Genomic DNA, 16,139 nt, shown 5'->3' with positions numbered 1-16,139 from the left:
TAATATAAATCTCGCCTGATCGAGCCTGATCGAGCAAGTGTGCTTGAATCCAAGAGGCATGCTCCTCTGGCTCAAGAGCTAGCAGGCCCTTCAGTGCTTCTGGTTGGGAAGTCTAAGGTGCAAGGGTCCATGACTTGCAGCGGGTTACAACTACCAGAAAGGGTCTGCTTTTCACATCAGTGCCCTAGTTCAGCTCACTGGCACAGGGCATTTTGACTACCTCTTGCCTTGCTAGAGACAAACAAAAAATCCTTGACAGAAAACATCAATTGCTATGGCACGCTTAGAGAGAGAGAGCCTCCAAATGGCCCTGCTTTTCGGAAAGACGCTTCAGAAGATGTTTCAAATGACTATGCCGCGGCAGTCTAGTTGGTATAGGGGTATGATTCTCGCTTCGGGTGTGAGAGAACCTCGGTTCAAATCCCAGACAAACCCCTACCTTTATAGGTTCAGTCTGTGTTTTAAACAGGAGTATTTATGCTTTTCACTCTTGTAAGATGTCATGTTGCAATTCAATACATGCTTTATACTGGCGTCGAGACGGTTCAGCATCATGAAGGTATGCGAGATTTCTTTGCAACTGCTTTTCTGTGCTGGAGCAGCAGTGCTCGTAGGAACATTAAATGCACAGTGCTTCTCCATGGTAATTTCGGGTCCAGTTCTGAAATCACCTCTTGGAATGAAAGTGATCCCAGTTCCTTTCTTCCAAGGGAAGAGATCGTGTTCCGGAAGGCTCAGCTTTGAGCGTCATGAACATTGGCCCTCATCCTTGCATCCCAGTCCAATGCATAGCCACATAAAGCAAGCAGGTGTGTCTGTTTCCATAGTGTGGTGGTTCCAGTACAATGCATAGCCACATGAAGCAAGCCGGCAAGTGTGTCTGTTTGTCTAGTGTAGTGGTTATCATGCGCACCTCACATGCGAAAGGTCCCTGGTTCGAGTCGCTGGGCTTTTTCACAGTATTTGCATTTCCTGCCTCACCTGACAGGCAAGCTGAGATAAAAGAGACTGTGTCTATCCCTCACCATCGTGAGGTACTACGCTCCTGGGGCATCTGTCACAGCTCACCAAGAGGAGTTGCGCCAGCTTACGGCAGTCAGTTGCTCACTGTTTGACCTTTGCAATGAAGCCTGAGCCTACAGCATTCAAGCCAGCCAAGGAAGGAAGGTACGAGAGCGAAAATAGCTTTCCTGCCCTCACCAAGAACACACACCTTGAGCAAATAAAGTGCCACACTTACAAGGTCCTATCGCCACCGGAGCATCACTTTTAGTGACGCCCCGGTGGCACTATGCACTGCGCGGTATTTACAAGATGGCGTTCAGCCACTTTTTGTGGCTTAACACCACCTTGTAAAAACGGCCCCTTAGCACGCAGCGCGTTCCCTGGAAGGGGCGTGCAATGGGTGTTGTTGGGAGTGTGCCACAGCAACACCATAGCATTTTGATGCTGCTCCAGATTTAGGAGTTGGCGTAAATCTGCGTCAGCACCAAAATCCAACGCCATCCCAGGGGTCTCGTTAGAGTGGCGCACTGAGGAGAAATGTTTTCATTTCTCCTTGTTTTTGCTCTTTCTATGTGTGATGCATTCTGCAGCACACATAGAAGTAAGAGCAAATCACCATTGAAGATTTTTTTTTTGAGCAGGAAGGTGTCCCTTCCTGCACAAAAACAATTTCCCCCTCAACGCAGTCATCCTTGTACCATGGTGCAAGAACGGCTGCGTTGGCGCTCAGCAGCTAATTTAGAGCTGGCGCAGGGGGAAGCACAGGGGTGCGCTGTATTCTACTAAATACGGCGCTTCCCTGCATTTTGAAAATGACGGCGCGTGGGGCTTGCAAATTTGGCACAGCGTCGCGCTTAGTCATTTTCTTGTAAATCTGGGCCAAAATGTCTAAAGGATAGAGGCTTTTTATGTCATGTTCGATGAAGACCATGCAAATGACTCTAGTCGTACTGCAGAAGAGAGCACCATGTGCAGTTTCTTGCTTTGGGATGTAGTCTCCCACTCTCTGTCACCAACCCTCCGAGCAGGGTCAGAGCCGTTGCATTTCTGTGCCCAGGCTCGTTGGTCTAGGGGTATGATTCTCGCTTAGGGTGCGACATGTCCCAGGTTCAAATCCCGGACTAGCCCATTTTAGCGGAAAACAATCAAATCCTGCTCAAAATACACAACCCCTCAACATTTCTCATTCCACTCGAAGCATTGTTGCGCAAAACATATTTTTTGCCTCAGGCGAAAAATGGATTACAATGCCTTGGCTTCCTTCCTGCTTGCTCTCAGTGCGCCCTGTGTGATGATTTCACAGGCTCTCCTTCCTGGCATTTAGGCATCAGATATTTGTCTGTCTCTGCCCGCAGCTGTGGGATTTTTCAGGACGTCTGAGTGTATGCATGCTGGCTGACACCGCTGCAATTTTCACACTTACCCCTCGCATTCCGAGCAACTGCTGATAAAGTATAGAGGAAATCGTGCAAACATATGAGGGGAACTGTGCTCCTTCAGTCAAACCAGCAAGCTTGTTTCTGTAGTGTAGTGGTTATCACGTTCGCCTCACACGCGAAAGGTCCCCGGTTCGAGACTGGGCAGAAACACTTGGCAGCAGCAGCTTTTGTGTTTGCTCCCTAAAACCTCAGTCTCTCTCAATGCACACTTAGACAGAAATGACCTTTAAAAACTTGTGACCTGTGTAAAACGTGCTTTACTATTGCAGGACGCTAAAAAGTTATCTGCATCCCTCGGTGGTCGTGCATGTGCATTGTTTCTTGTTCTGGTTTTTTTTTTTTTTCTTGGCCATGTTATATTGTGGGGCCTTTAAAGCTGTGACTTTGATAGGAACATTGCAAGCGGCAAAATCAACAAGTGCAGACTGAAGAGTCCGACCTGCACACTGTTTTGGCTGTCAGGATGGCCGAGTGGTCTAAGGCGCCAGACTCAAGAGAGCTTGATCTTCAGTGAAGCTGAGCCTTCTGGTCTCTTCATGGAGGAGTGGGTTCAAATCCCACTTCTGACAGGTGTATTTTCTTCCCTTAAATCTTGCTCTGCTTTGGAAGCTGCTGTGGCATGTGAGGAGAAATCCACCAACCCATCGGCTGGGCCCTCAATCAAAATTCTGTGTATTACTGGAAGGGGCGTCTCAGGCACACCTTCTGTTAGAGCTTCACTTTATGACAGTAACTACCATGCTGGTTTCTACTTAAGCAGTTGATTCTATTGTTTGAAGTGAGGCTCTCCTGCCACCTTTTGGGCAAAGAAGACACTGCCCCTGCAACAACACAGGCAGACAAGCTCAAACTAGGTTTCTTGGTTAGGTGGGCGGAGCATATTGGCAATGGTGCCTCCTCGTGACTTGCAATTTACATGAAGAAGACAGAGAGGCAGCTGGGAGTAGGCAGTACCCATGAACCCCTGAACACTGTCTTGCGACTAGCACACAATTCTGAAATGAGGCGGGGGAAAGGAGGTGATTTCCCCATCAAGGGCCATTCCGGGAAATCAGCCACCCTGCGTCTCCCAGGTGAGTGTTTCAGGCCTATGAGCCACTAATATAAATCTCGCCTGATCGAGCCTAATCGAGCGCTGATCGAGGAAGTGTGTTTGAATCCAAGAGGCATGCTCCTCTGGCTCAAGAGCTAGCAGGCCCTTCAGTGCTTCTGGTTGGGAAGTCTAAGGTGCAAGGGTCCATGACTTGCAGCGGGTTACAACTACCAGAAAGGGTCTGCTTTTCACATCAGTGCCCTAGTTCAGCTCACTGGCACAGGGCATTTTGACTACCTCTTGCCTTGCTAGAGACAAACAAAAAATCCTTGACAGAAAACATCAATTGCTATGGCACGCTTAGAGAGAGAGAGCCTCCAAATGGCCCTGCTTTTCGGAAAGACGCTTCAGAAGATGTTTCAAATGACTACGCAGCGGCAGTCTAGTTGGTATAGGGGTATGATTCTCGCTTCGGGTGTGAGAGGACCTCGGTTCAAATCCCAGACAAACCCCTACCTTTATAGGTTCAGTCTGTGTTTTAAACAGGAGCATTTCTGCTTTTCACTCTTGTAAGATGTCATGTTGCAATGCAATACATGCTTTATACTGGCGTCGAGACGGTTCAGCATCATGAAGGTATGCGAGATTTCTTTGCAACTGCTTTTCTGTGCTGGAGCAGCAGTGCTCGTAGGAACATTAAATGCACAGTGCTTCTCCATGGTAATTTCGGGTCCAGTTCTGAAATCACCTCTTGGAATGAAAGTGATCCCAGTTCCTTTCTTCCAAGGGAAGAGATCGTGTTCCGGAAGGCTCAGCTTTGAGCGTCATGAACATTGGCCCTCATCCTTGCATCCCAGTCCAATGCATAGCCACATAAAGCAAGCAGGTGTGTCTGTTTCCATAGTGTGGTGGTTCCAGTACAATGCATAGCCACATGAAGCAAGCCGGCAAGTGTGTCTGTTTGTGTAGTGTAGTGGTTATCATGCGCACCTCACATGCGAAAGGTCCCTGGTTCGAGTCGCTGGGCTTTTTCACAGTATTTGCATTTCCTGCCTCACCTGACAGGCAAGCTGAGATTAAAGAGACTGTGTCTATCCCTCACCATCGTGAGGTACTACGCTCCTGGGGCATCTGTCACAGCTCACCAAGAGGAGTTGCGCCAGCTTACGGCAGTCAGTTGCTCACTGTTTGACCTTTGCAATGAAGCCTGAGCCTACAGCATTCAAGCCAGCCAAGGAAGGAAGGTACGAGAGCGAAAATAGCTTTCCTGCCCTCACCAAGAACACACACCTTGAGCAAATAAAGTGCCAGACCTACAAGGTCCTATCGTCACCGGAGCATCACTTTTAGTGACGCCCCGGTGGCACTATGCACTGCGCGGTATTTACAAGATGGCGTTCAGCCACTTTTTGTGGCTTAACACCACCTTGTAAATACGGCCCCTTAGCACGCAGCGCGTTCCCTGGAAGGGGCGTGCAATGGGTGTTGTTGGGAGTGTGCCACAGCAACACCATAGCATTTTGATGCTGCTCCAGATTTAGGAGTTGGCGTAAATCTGCGTCAGCACCAAAATCCAACGCCAACCCAGGGGTGTCGTTAGAGTGGCGCACTGAGGAGAAATGTTTTCATTTCTCCTTGTTTTTGCTCTTTCTATGTGTGATGCATTCTGCAGCACACATAGAAGTAAGAGCAAATCACCATTGAAGATTTTTTTTTTGGGCAGGAAGGTGTCCCTTCCTGCACAAAAACAATTTCCCCCTCAACGCAGTCATCCTTTTACCATGGTGAAAGAACAGCTGCGTTGGCGCTCAGCAGCTAATTTAGAGCTGGCGCAGGGGGAAGCACAGGGGTGCGCTGTATTCTACTAAATACGGCGCTTCCCTGCATTTTGAAAATGACGGCGCGTGGGGCTTGCAAATTTGGCACAGCGTCGCGCTTAGTCACTTTCTTGTAAATCTGGGCCAAAATGTCTAAAGGATAGAGGCTTTTTATGTCATGTTCGATGAAGACCATGCAAATGACTCTAGTCGTACTGCAGAAGAGAGCACCATGTGCAGTTTCTTGCTTTGGGATGTAGTCTCCCACTCTCTGTCACCAACCCTCCGAGCAGGGTCGGAGCCGTTGCATTTCTGTGCCCAGGCTCGTTGGTCTAGGGGTATGATTCTCGCTTAGGGTGCGAGAGGTCCCAGGTTCAAATCCCGGACGAGCCCATTTTAGCAGAAAACAATCAAATCCTGCTCAAAATACACAAGCGCTCAACATTTCTCATTCCACTCGAAGCATTGTTGCGCAAAACATATTTTTTGCCTCAGGCGAAAAATGGATTACAATGCCTTGGCTTCCTTCCTGCTTGCTCTCAGTGCGCCCTGTGTGATGATTTCACAGGCTCTCCTTCCTGGAATTTAGGCATCAGATATTTGTCTGTCTCTGCCCGCAGCTGTGGGATTTTTCAGGACGTCTGAGTGTATGCATGCTGGCTGACACCGCTGCAATTTTCACACTTACCCCTCGCATTCCGAGCAACTGCTGATAAAGTATAGAGGAAATCGTGCAAACATATGAGGGGAACTGTGCTCCTTCAGTCAAACCAGCAAGCTTGTTTCTGTAGTGTAGTGGTTATCACGTTCGCCTCACACGCGAAAAGTCCCCGGTTTCGAGACCGGGCAGAAACACTTGGCAGCAGCAGCTTTTGTGTTTGCTCCCTAAAACCTCAGTCTCTCTCAATGCACACTTAGACAGAAATGACCTTTAAAAACTTGTGACCTGTGTAAAACGTGCTTTACTATTGCAGGACGCTAAAAAGTTATCTGCATCCCTCGGTGGTCGTGCATGTGCATTGTTTCTTGTTCTGTTTTTTTTTTTTTTTCTTGGCCATGTTATGTTGTGGGGCCTTTAAAGCTGTGACTTTGATAGGAACATTGCAAGCGGCAAAATCAACAAGTGCAGACTGAAGAGTCCGACCTGCACACTGTTTTGGCTGTCAGGATGGCCGAGTGGTCTAAGGCGCCAGACTCAAGAGAGCTTGATCTTTAGTGAAGCTGAGCCTTCTGGTCTCTTCATGGAGGCGTGGGTTCAAATCTCACTTCTGACAGGTGTATTTTCTTCCCTTAAATCTTGCTCTGCTTGCAGAGCCAGCTCCTCACACCACTATCTTTGGAAGCTGCTGTGGCATGTGAGGAGAAACCCACCAACCCATCGGCTGGGCCCTCAATCAAAATTCTGTGTATTACTGGAAGGGGCGTCTCAGGCACACCTTCTGTTAGAGCTGCACTTTATGACAGTAACTACCATGCTGGTTTCTACTTAAGCAGTTGATTCTATCGTTTGAAGTGAGGCTCTCCTGCCACCTTTTGGGCAAAGAAGACACTGCCCCTGCAACAACACAGGCAGACAAGCTCAAACTAGGTTTCTTGGTTAGGTGGGCGGAGCATATTGGCAATGGTGCCTCCTCGTGACTTGCAATTTACATGAAGAAGACAGAGAGGCAGCTGGGAGTAGGCAGTACCCATGAACCCCTGAACACTGTCTTGCGACTAGCACACAATTCTGAAATGAGGCGGGGGAAAGGAGGTGATTTCCCCATCAAGGGCCATTCCGGGAAATCAGCCACCCTGCGTCTCCCAGGTGAGTGTTTCAGGCCTATGAGCCACTAATACAAATCTCGCCTGATCGAGCGCTGATCGAGCAAGTGTGCTTGAATCCAAGAGGCATGCTCCTCTGGCTCAAGAGCTAGCAGGCCCTTCAGTGCTTCTGGTTGGGAAGTCTAAGGTGCAAGGGTCCATGACTTGCAGCGGGTTACAACTACCAGAAAGGGTCTGCTTTTCACATCAGTGCCCTAGTTCAGCTCACTGGCACAGGGCATTTTGACTACCTCTTGCCTTGCTAGAGACAAACAAAAAATCCTTGACAGAAAACATCAATTGCTATGGCACGCTTAGAGAGAGAGAGCCTCCAAATGGCCCTGCTTTTCGGAAAGACGCTTCAGAAGATGTTTCAAATGACTATGCTGCGGCAGTCTAGTTGGTATAGGGGTATGATTCTCGCTTCGGGTGTGAGAGGACCTCGGTTCAAATCCCAGACAAACCCCTACCTTTATAGGTTCAGTCTGTGTTTTAAACAGGAGTATTTATGCTTTTCACTCTTGTAAGATGTCATGTTGCAATTCAATACATGCTTTATACTGGCGTCGAGACGGTTCAGCATCATGAAGGTATGCGAGATTTCTTTGCAACTGCTTTTCTGTGCTGGAGCAGCAGTGCTCGTAGGAACATTAAATGCACAGTGCTTCTCCATGGTAATTTCGGGTCCAGTTCTGAAATCACCTCTTGGAATGAAAGTGATCCCAGTTCCTTTCTTCCAAGGGAAGAGATCGTGTTCCGGAAGGCTCAGCTTTGAGCGTCATGAACATTGGCCCTCATCCTTGCATCCCAGTCCAATGCATAGCCACATAAAGCAAGCAGGTGTGTCTGTTTCCATAGTGTGGTGGTTCCAGTACAATGCATAGCCACATGAAGCAAGCCGGCAAGTGTGTCTGTTTGTGTAGTGTAGTGGTTATCATGCGCACCTCACATGCGAAAGGTCCCTGGTTCGAGTCGCTGGGCTTTTTCACAGTATTTGCATTTCCTGCCTCACCTGACAGGCAAGCTGAGATAAAAGAGACTGTGTCTATCCCTCACCATCGTGAGGTACTACGCTCCTGGGGCATCTGTCACAGCTCACCAAGAGGAGTTGCGCCAGCTTACGGCAGTCAGTTGCTCACTGTTTGACCTTTGCAATGAAGCCTGAGCCTACAGCATTCAAGCCAGCCAAGGAAGGAAGGTACGAGAGCGAAAATAGCTTTCCTGCCCTCACCAAGAACACACACCTTGAGCAAATAAAGTGCCAGACCTACAAGGTCCTATCGCCACCGGAGCATCACTTTTAGTGACGCCCCGGTGGCACTATGCACTGCGCGGTATTTACAAGATGGCGTTCAGCCACTTTTTGTGGCTTAACACCACCTTGTAAATACGGCCCCTTAGCACGCAGCGCGTTCCCTGGAAGGGGCGTGCAATGGGTGTTGTTGGGAGTGTGCCACAGCAACACCATAGCATTTTGATGCTGCTCCAGATTTAGGAGTTGGCGTAAATCTGCGTCAGCACCAAAATCCAACGCCAACCCAGGGGTGTCGTTAGAGTGGCGCACTGAGGAGAAATGTTTTCATTTCTCCTTGTTTTTGCTCTTTCTATGTGTGATGCATTCTGCAGCACACATAGAAGTAAGAGCAAATCACCATTGAAGATTTTTTTTTTGGGCAGGAAGGTGTCCCTTCCTGCACAAAAACAATTTCCCCCTCAACGCAGTCATCCTTTTACCATGGTGAAAGAACAGCTGCGTTGGCGCTCAGGAGCTAATTTAGAGCTGGCGCAGGGGGAAGCACAGGGGTGCGCTGTATTCTACTAAATACGGCGCTTCCCTGCATTTTGAAAATGACGGCGCGTGGGGCTTGCAAATTTGGCACAGCGTCGCGCTTAGTCATTTTCTTGTAAATCTGGGCCAAAATGTCTAAAGGATAGAGGCTTTTTATGTCATGTTCGATGAAGACCATGCAAATGACTCTAGTCGTACTGCAGAAGAGAGCACCATGTGCAGTTTCTTGCTTTGGGATGTAGTCTCCCACTCTCTGTCACCAACCCTCCGAGCAGGGTCGGAGCCGTTGCATTTCTGTGCCCAGGCTCGTTGGTCTAGGGGTAAGATTCTCGCTTAGGGTGCGAGAGGTCCCAGGTTCAAATCCCGGACGAGCCCATTTTAGCAGAAAACAATCAAATCCTGCTCAAAATACACAAGCGCTCAACATTTCTCATTCCACTCGAAGCATTGTTGCGCAAAACATATTTTTTGCCTCAGGCGAAAAATGGATTACAATGCCTTGGCTTCCTTCCTGCTTGCTCTCAGTGCGCCCTGTGTGATGATTTCACAGGCTCTCCTTCCTGGCATTTAGGCATCAGATATTTGTCTGTCTCTGCCCGCAGCTGTGGGATTTTTCAGGACGTCTGAGTGTATGCATGCTGGCTGACACCGCTGCAATTTTCACACTTACCCCTCGCATTCCGAGCAACTGCTGATAAAGTATAGAGGAAATCGTGCAAACATATGAGGGGAACTGTGCTCCTTCAGTCAAACCAGCAAGCTTGTTTCTGTAGAGTAGTGGTTATCACGTTCGCCTCACACGCGCAAGGTCCCCGGTTCGAGACCGGGCAGAAACACTTGGCAGCAGCAGCTTTTGTGTTTGCTCCCTAAAACCTCAGTCTCTCTCAATGCACACTTAGACAGAAATGACCTTTAAAAACTTGTGACCTGTGTAAAACGTGCTTTACTATTGCAGGACGCTAAAAAGTTATCTGCATCCCTCGGTGGTCGTGCATGTGCATTGTTTCTTGTTCTGTTTTTTTTTTTTTTTCTTGGCCATGTTATGTTGTGGGGCCTTTAAAGCTGTGACTTTGATAGGAACATTGCAAGCGGCAAAATCAACAAGTGCAGACTGAAGAGTCCGACCTGCACACTGTTTTGGCTGTCAGGATGGCCGAGTGGTCTAAGGCGCCAGACTCAAGAGAGCTTGATCTTTAGTGAAGCTGAGCCTTCTGGTCTCTTCATGGAGGCGTGGGTTCAAATCTCACTTCTGACAGGTGTATTTTCTTTCCTTAAATCTTGCTCTGCTTGCAGAGCCAGCTCCTCACACCACTATCTTTGGAAGCTGCTGTGGCATGTGAGGAGAAATCCACCAACCCATCGGCTGGGCCCTCAATCAAAATTCTGTGTATTACTGGAAGGGGCGTCTCAGGCACACCTTCTGTTAGAGCTTCACTTTATGACAGTAACTACCATGCTGGTTTCTACTTAAGCAGTTGATTCTATCGTTTGAAGTGAGGCTCTCCTGCCACCTTTTGGGCAAAGAAGACACTGCCCCTGCAACAACACAGGCAGACAAGCTCAAACTAGGTTTCTTGGTTAGGTGGGCGGAGCATATTGGCAATGGTGCCTCCTCGTGACTTGCAATTTACATGAAGAAGACAGAGAGGCAGCTGGGAGTAGGCAGTACCCATGAACCCCTGAACACTGTCTTGCGACTAGCACACAATTCTGAAATGAGGCGGGGGAAAGGAGGTGATTTCCCCATCAAGGGCCATTCCGGGAAATCAGCCACCCTGCGTCTCCCAGGTGAGTGTTTCAGGCCTATGAGCCACTAATATAAATCTCGCCTGATCGAGCCTAATCGAGCGCTGATCGAGGAAGTGTGTTTGAATCCAAGAGGCATGCTCCTCTGGCTCAAGAGCTAGCAGGCCCTTCAGTGCTTCTGGTTGGGAAGTCTAAGGTGCAAGGGTCCATGACTTGCAGCGGGTTACAACTACCAGAAAGGGTCTGCTTTTCACATCAGTGCCCTAGTTCAGCTCACTGGCACAGGGCATTTTGACTACCTCTTGCCTTGCTAGAGACAAACAAAAAATCCTTGACAGAAAACATCAATTGCTATGGCACGCTTAGAGAGAGAGAGCCTCCAAATGGCCCTGCTTTTCGGAAAGACGCTTCAGAAGATGTTTCAAATGACTACGCAGCGGCAGTGTAGTTGGTATAGGGGTATGATTCTCGCTTCGGGTGTGAGAGGACCTCGGTTCAAATCCCAGACAAACCCCTACCTTTATAGGTTCAGTCTGTGTTTTAAACAGGAGTATTTCTGCTTTTCACTCTTGTAAGATGTCATGTTGCAATGCAATACATGCTTTATACTGGCGTCGAGACGGTTCAGCATCATGAAGGTATGCGAGATTTCTTTGCAACTGCTTTTCTGTGCTGGAGCAGCAGTGCTCGTAGGAACATTAAATGCACAGTGCTTCTCCATGGTAATTTCGGGTCCAGTTCTGAAATCACCTCTTGGAATGAAAGTGATCCCAGTTCCTTTCTTCCAAGGGAAGAGATCGTGTTCCGGAAGGCTCAGCTTTGAGCGTCATGAACATTGGCCCTCATCCTTGCATCCCAGTCCAATGCATAGCCACATAAAGCAAGCAGGTGTGTCTGTTTCCATAGTGTGGTGGTTCCAGTACAATGCATAGCCACATGAAGCAAGCCGGCAAGTGTGTCTGTTTGTCTAGTGTAGTGGTTATCATGCGCACCTCACATGCGAAAGGTCCCTGGTTCGAGTCGCTGGGCTTTTTCACAGTATTTGCATTTCCTGCCTCACCTGACAGGCAAGCTGAGATAAAACAGACTGTGTCTATCCCTCACCATCGTGAGGTACTACGCTCCTGGGGCATCTGTCACAGCTCACCAAGAGGAGTTGCGCCAGCTTACGGCAGTCAGTTGCTCACTGTTTGACCTTTGCAATGAAGCCTGAGACTACAGCATTCAACCCAGCCAAGGAAGGAAGGTACGAGAGCGAAAATAGCTTTCCTGCCCTCACCAAGAACACACACCTTGAGCAAATAAAGTGCCAGACTTACAAGGTCCTATCGCCACCGGAGCATCACTTTTAGTGACGCCCCGGTGGCACTATGCACTGCGCGGTATTTACAAGATGGCGTTCAGCCACTTTTTGTGGCTTAACACCACCTTGTAAATACGGCCCCTTAGCACGCAGCGCGTTCCCTGGAAGGGGCGTGCAATGGGTGTTGTTGGGAGTGTGCCACAGCAACACCATAGCATTTTGATGCTGCTCCAGATTTAGGAGTTGGCGTAAATCTGCGTCAGCACCAAAATCCAACGCCATCCCAGGGGTGTCGTTAGAGTGGCGCACTGAGGAGAAATGTTTTCATTTCTCCTTGTTTTTGCTCTTTCTATGTGTGATGCATTCTGCAGCACACATAGAAGTAAGAGCAAATCACCATTGAAGATTTTTTTTGGGGCAGGAAGGTGTCCCTTCCTGCACAAAAACAATTTCCCCCTCAACGCAGTCATCCTTGTACCATGGTGCAAGAACGGCTGCGTTGGCGCTCAGCAGCTAATTTAGAGCTGGCGCAGGGGGAAGCACAGGGGTGCGCTGTATTCTACTAAATACGGCGCTTCCCTGCATTTTGAAAATGACGGCGCGTGGGGCTTGCAAATTTGGCACAGCGTCGCGCTTAGTCATTTTCTTTTAAATCTGGGCCAAAATGTCTAAAGGATAGAGGCTTTTTATGTCATGTTCGATGAAGACCATGCAAATGACTCTAGTCGTACTGCAGAAGAGAGCACCATGTGCAGTTTCTTGCTTTGGGATGTAGTCTCCCACTCTCTGTCACCAACCCTCCGAGCAGGGTCGGAGCCGTTGCATTTCTGTGCCCAGGCTCGTTGGTCTAGGGGTATGATTCTCGCTTAGGGTGCGAGAGGTCCCAGGTTCAAATCCCGGACGAGCCCATTTTAGCGGAAAACAATCAAATCCTGCTCAAAATACACAACCCCTCAACATTTCTCATTCCACTCGAAGCATTGTTGCGCAAAACATATTTTTTGCCTCAGGCGAAAAATGGATTACAATGCCTTGGCTTCCTTCCTGCTTGCTCTCAGTGCGCCCTGTGTGATGATTTCACAGGCTCTCCTTCCTGGCATTTAGGCATCAGATATTTGTCTGTCTCTGCCCACAGCTGTGGGATTTTTCAGGACGTCTGAGTGTATGCATGCTGGCTGACACCGCTGCAATTTTCACACTTACCCCTCGCATTCCGAGCAACTGCTGATAAAGTATAGAGGAAATCGTGCAAACATATGAGGGGAACTGTGCTCCTTCAGTCAAACCAGCAAGCTTGTTTCTGTAGTGTAGTGGTTATCACGTTCGCCTCACATGCGAAAGGTCCCCGAATCGAGACCGGGCAGAAACACTTGGCAGCAGCAGCTTTTGTGTTTGCTCCCTAAAACCTCAGTCTCTCTCAATGCACACTTAGACAGAAATGACCTTTAAAAACTTGTGACCTGTGTAAAACGTGCTTTACTATTGCAGGACGCTAAAAAGTTATCTGCATCCCTCGGTGGTCGTGCATGTGCATTGTTTCTTGTTCTGTTTTTTTTTTTTTTTCTTGGCCATGTTATATTGTGGGGCCTTTAAAGCTGTGACTTTGATAGGAACATTGCAAGCGGCAAAATCAACAAGTGCAGACTGAAGAGTCCGACCTGCACACTGTTTTGGCTGTCAGGATGGCCGAGTGGTCTAAGGCGCCAGACTCAAGAGAGCTTGATCTTCAGTGAAGCTGAGCCTTCTGGTCTCTTCATGGAGGCGTGGGTTCAAATCCCACTTCTGACAGGTATGTTTTCTTCCCTTAAATCTTGCTCTGCTTTGGAGCTGCTGTGGCATGTGAGGAGAAATCCACCAACCCATCGGCTGGGCCCTCAATCAAAATTCTGTGTATTACTGGAAGGGGCGTCTCAGGCACACCTTCTGTTAGAGCTGCACTTTATGACAGTAACTACCATGCTGGTTTCTACTTAAGCAGTTGATTCTATTGTTTGAAGTGAGGCTCTCCTGCCACCTTTTGGGCAAAGAAGACACTGCCCCTGCAACAACACAGGCAGACAAGCTCAAACTAGGTTTCTTGGTTAGGTGGGCGGAGCATATTGGCAATGGTGCCTCCTCGTGACTTGCAATTTACATGAAGAAGACAGAGAGGCAGCTGGGAGTAGGCAGTACCCATGAACCCCTGAACACTGACTTGCGACTAGCACACAATTCTGAAATGAGGCGGGGGAAAGGAGGTGATTTCCCCATCAAGGGCCATTCCGGGAAATCAGCCACCCTGCGTCTCCCAGGTGAGTGTTTCAGGCCTATGAGCCACTAATATAAATCTCGCCTGATCGAGCCTGATTGAGCGCTGATCAAGCAAGTGTGCTTGAATCCAAGAGGCATGCTCCTCTGGCTCAAGAGCTAGCAGGCCCTTCAGTGCTTCTGGTTGGGAAGTCTAAGGTGCAATGGTCCATGACTTGCAGCGGGTTACAACTACCAGAAAGGGTCTGCTTTTCACATCAGTGCCCTAGTTCAGCTCACTGGCACAGGGCATTTTGACTACCTCTTGCCTTGCTAGAGACAAACAAAAAATCCTTGACAGAAAACATCAATTGCTATGGCACGCTTAGAGAGAGAGAGCCTCCAAATGGCCCTGCTTTTCGGAAAGACGCTTCAGAAGATGTTTCAAATGACTATGCAGCGGCAGTCTAGTTGGTATAGGGGTATGATTCTCACTTCGGGTGTGAGAGGACCTCGGTTCAAATCCCAGACAAACCCCTACCTTTATAGGTTCAGTCTGTGTTTTAAACAGGAGTATTTCTGCTTTTCACTCTTGTAAGATGTCATGTTGCAATGCAATACATGCTTTATACTGGCGTCGAGACGGTTCAGCATCATGAAGGTATGCGAGATTTTTTTGCAACTGCTTTTCTGTGCTGGAGCAGCAGTGCTCGTAGGAACATTAAATGCACAGTGCTTCTCCATGGTAATTTCGGGTCCAGTTCTGAAATCACCTCTTGGAATGAAAGTGATCCCAGTTCCTTTCTTCCAAGGGAAGAGATCGTGTTCCGGAAGGCTCAGCTTTGAGCGTCATGAACATTGGCCCTCATCCTTGCATCCCAGTCCAATGCATAGCCACATAAAGCAAGCAGGTGTGTCTGTTTCCATAGTGTGGTGGTTCCAGTACAATGCATAGCCACATGAAGCAAGCCGGCAAGTGTGTCTGTTTGTCTAGTGTAGTGGTTATCATGCGCACCTCACATGCGAAAGGTCCCTGGTTCGAGTCGCTGGGCTTTTTCACAGTATTTGCATTTCCTGCCTCACCTGACAGGCAAGCTGAGATAAAAGAGACTGTGTCTATCCCTCACCATCGTGAGGTACTATGCTCCTGGGGCATCTGTCACAGCTCACCAAGAGGAGTTGCGCCAGCTTACGGCAGTCAGTTGCTCACTGTTTGACCTTTGCAATGAAGCCTGAGCCTACAGCATTCAAGCCAGCCAAGGAAGGAAGGTACGAGAGCGAAAATACCTTTCCTGCCCTCACCAAGAACACACACCTTGAGCAAATAAAGTGCCAGACTTACAAGGTCCTATCGCCACCGGAGCATCACTTTTAGTGACGCCCCGGTGGCACTATGCACTGCGCGGTATTTACAAGATGGCGTTCAGCCACTTTTTGTGGCTTAACACCACCTTGTAAATACGGCCCCTTAGCACGCAGCGCGTTCCCTGGAAGGGGCGTGCAATGGGTGTTGTTGGGAGTGTGCCACAGCAACACCATAGCATTTTGATGCTGCTCCAGATTTAGGAGTTGGCGTAAATCTGCGTCAGCACCAAAATCCAACGCCATCCCAGGGGTGTCGTTAGAGTGGCGCACTGAGGAGAAATGTTTTCATTTCTCCTTGTTTTTGCTCTTTCTATGTGTGATGCATTCTGCAGCACACATAGAAGTAAGAGCAAATCACCATTGAAGATTTTTTTTTGGGCAGGAAGGTGTCCCTTCCTGCACAAAAACAATTTCCCCCTCAACGCAGTCATCCTTGTACCATGGTGCAAGAACGGCTGCGTTGGCGCTCAGCAGCTAATTTAGAGCTGGCGCAGGGGGAAGCACAGGGGTGCGCTGTATTCTACTAAATACGGCGCTTCCCTGCATTTTGAAAATGACGGCGCGTGGGGCTTGCAAATTTGGCACAGCGTCGCACTTAGTCATTTTCTTGTAA

General features: G+C 48.7%; 4 non-coding genes across 4 annotated transcripts; all 4 read left to right on the top strand.

Annotated features, from left to right (window-relative positions):
- The first annotated feature begins 2,521 nt into the window (after positions 1 to 2,521).
- TRNAV-CAC (transfer RNA valine (anticodon CAC)) lies at positions 2,522 to 2,594 on the top strand. Its single transcript has one exon. It is a non-coding gene; the product is annotated as a tRNA-Val (tRNA).
- A 3,021-nt stretch (positions 2,595 to 5,615) lies between these two features.
- On the top strand, positions 5,616 to 5,687 carry TRNAP-AGG (transfer RNA proline (anticodon AGG)). The gene has a single exon. It is a non-coding gene; the product is annotated as a tRNA-Pro (tRNA).
- A 7,084-nt stretch (positions 5,688 to 12,771) lies between these two features.
- TRNAP-AGG (transfer RNA proline (anticodon AGG)) lies at positions 12,772 to 12,843 on the top strand. Its single transcript has one exon. It is a non-coding gene; the product is annotated as a tRNA-Pro (tRNA).
- Positions 12,844 to 13,611: 768 nt separating this feature from the next.
- Positions 13,612 to 13,723, top strand: TRNAL-CAA (transfer RNA leucine (anticodon CAA)). Its single transcript has 2 exons — positions 13,612 to 13,649; positions 13,678 to 13,723. It is a non-coding gene; the product is annotated as a tRNA-Leu (tRNA).
- The last annotated feature ends 2,416 nt before the right edge of the window (positions 13,724 to 16,139 follow it).

The sequence above is a fragment of the Pleurodeles waltl genome, chromosome 10 (genome assembly GCF_031143425.1).
Source record: "Pleurodeles waltl isolate 20211129_DDA chromosome 10, aPleWal1.hap1.20221129, whole genome shotgun sequence".
Taxonomy (NCBI): domain Eukaryota; kingdom Metazoa; phylum Chordata; class Amphibia; order Caudata; family Salamandridae; genus Pleurodeles; species Pleurodeles waltl.
The sequence above is the reverse complement of the archived record's forward strand: the minus strand, read 5'-3'. Positions and strand labels throughout refer to the sequence as shown.